The sequence below is a fragment of the Acinonyx jubatus genome, chromosome B4 (assembly GCF_027475565.1).
Source record: "Acinonyx jubatus isolate Ajub_Pintada_27869175 chromosome B4, VMU_Ajub_asm_v1.0, whole genome shotgun sequence".
Classification (NCBI taxonomy): Eukaryota; Metazoa; Chordata; class Mammalia; order Carnivora; family Felidae; genus Acinonyx; species Acinonyx jubatus.
This window is the reverse complement of record NC_069387.1, coordinates 92,106,785-92,109,538: the sequence shown is the minus strand read 5'-3', so window position 1 is coordinate 92,109,538 and position 2,754 is coordinate 92,106,785.

Genomic DNA, 2,754 nt, shown 5'->3' with positions numbered 1-2,754 from the left:
AAGAAAGGCCATGTGAGGACACAGTGAGAAGATGGCTGTTTGCAAGCCAAAAAGAGAACCCTTACCAGAAACCAACCCAGACTATACCTTGATCATAGGATTCTAGCCTCCAGGACTGAGGAAAATACATTTCTGTTGTTGAAGCCACCCAGTCTGGAATTTTGTTAGGGCAGCCTGAGCAAACTCATATAATAGGGATGGAGTTTTGCCAGGCAAATATTACAGACGATGGAACAAGGAAAGATCATAGAGGTGGGTTGAATGAGAAAATGTAGAATGCTAAGCCTCGTGTGTGGAACATGATGATTATTCCACCAATGGTAGCTGCTGCTGGCTACCTTCTAAGTGTGGCCTGCCCTCTGTTCCTGCAATGACAGGTGTCATGTGAGGAGGAACAGTCCTATAAGCAGTGAGGTGTTTGCCCTCTGGGAACTCACAGTCAAGTGGAGGAGACAGACACAGTGCCAATACAACATGCTCAGACCTGTCATAAGAAATTGACCGCATTCTGATCCAGAGGAGAAGTCACAGAGGAGGTGACATGTGAGCTGAGTACTAAAGCTGAGTAGGAGCTTGCCAGAGGAGAAGAGGCATTCTAGTTTGAGGGAACAGAAGGCTCAGAGGAGAACAGGACACTTGAGAGAGAGCGATGCATTTATCAAAGCTTTAGCATGGGAGGTAGGGATGGAGTGTGGTGGTGGGGAGGGAGTGAAGAAGATTGTTAGAGAAGAGGCTAGAATGTGAAAGGCCTAGAGTTGACCTTGCAGTAAGCAGAGGGCGATGATATATTTATAAAGTTGATAGCACTCCAGAAGATAAATTAGAATGGAAAAGAAACTTTTAGGAAACATTTGCTAAAATCCATTGGGGCCTGAACTAAAACGTGGTACAAGCAGACTTGAGGGAGCCATATTTGAGTGAGAACTCAAGGTAGTGGCCAATTAAAGGGGGCGATGTAGGGGAGAAGCAGGTGTAACAATTATTCCTAGTTTTCTGGCTTGGATGGCTGGGTGTATCATAACACAATCGGGTGAAAAATAGGGTGAAAATGTCTAATGGGAATGGGTCTGGGTGGTTGGAATGGTGTTAATGAGTTCAGTTTTAGATATGCTCCATTTGAGGGGCCTGTAGATGTCAGAAGCAGTTAAAATACTGATTTAGTGCTTAAGGGGAGAGCTCAAGGCTGGAAAAAGTCATTTGATTATTTCATACAGTAACTGAAGCTACGGATGTGATTGGGGAAAAAGACAGCTATCACTTATTGATTCTGCATCATATGCCAAACACTGCACTTTCTATGGATTATCTCCTTCAATGCTGGCAGCAATTTTACTTAGAAGATACTATGGCTGTGTTTTCAGATGACTAATCTGAGCTCTAGAGAGATTAAGTGATTTGCCCAGATTCTCACGGTTGATAAGTAGATTTGAACCCAAGTGGTCTGACCCTAGTGCCCTGCTCTCTGCCCTTTGCCATGGAGATGTCTGTGTTTAAGGGGCAAGCGAAAGTGGAGTCTGGATGAGTAATACTTCTTTAAAAATTTGACAGAGCCAAGAAACCAGATGGAGGGCATCAAATGCTCAAAAGTATCAAAAGGGGTCAATAGCGATGAGCTCTAAATTTAAGCCCAACTTGGATAAGATGACAATGGATCTACTCCCTGAGGGCAGTCTTAGTGAATAACGGGGGGCAGAGGCTCACTGTAAATGCTAAGGAACCAATGGGGCAGCCGTTTGATGTACAAGCCACACAGCAGATCAGATGGAATCAGCAGATCTGAGCAAGGAGGGAAGGCTGGCCACCTCGGCAACTATACAGCTGATGTCACCGTGGCACACTTAACCTCTGGAGCTCAGTCTGGTAGTCTCAGACTGAGTTTGCCAGCACAGAGGTCCAAGCCTATGAGAATTTATGTTTTAAAAAGCAGAATGTTGATTGATTAATTGGTACTGAGTAATCAACTACCAAGCAAGCCAGATGTTCATAGATGGCTAACGAGAGAATTATAGCTTGTAGGCAAAGCCTAATTATAAACAAAATGTTGCCAGGAAGCATAACTTAGAGCAACAGGATTCACCGAGATAATACGACTGCTATCCTCAATATGGGGTTCGTTGTGCACCCATCTCTACCATGGTGTGTACTTGCCATATAGTTCAATTGCTCGTGCTTCTGGCACCTTCTCCTTTGGGCAGCAATGGAGTCACACTTTCAAATTTTAGTTCTCTTGAGGCTCCTGAGTGGCTCAGTTGGTTAAGCATCCGACTTCGGCTCAGGTCATGATCTCACGGTCCGTGAATTCGAGCCCCGCATCGGGCTCTGTGCTGACAGCTCAGAGCCTGGTGCCTGCTTCAGATTCTGTGTCTCCCTCTCTCCCTGCCTCTCTCCTGTACACACTCTCTCTCTCTCTTAAAAATAAACATTAAATTTTTTTAATTGATTAAAAATTTTTTGTATTTCTGGATTTTTCTTTGCAAACCATCCTATTCCTTTTAGAATGATCATTGTCATGCTGTCCTCACAATATTTGCCATATCCATATGCAACCAGTATGTACTCTTATTAGCTTAATTTCTAATAATTAACTTAAAATTAATAATAAAGATATGTATTTTAAAAGACCATTGTTTGGGGGTGCCTGGGTAGATCAGTCAGTTAAGCGTCCGACTTTAGCTCAGGTCATGATCTCGTGGTCCATGAGTTTGAGCCCCACATCCAGCTCTGTGCTGACTGCTGGGAGCCTGGAGCCTGCTT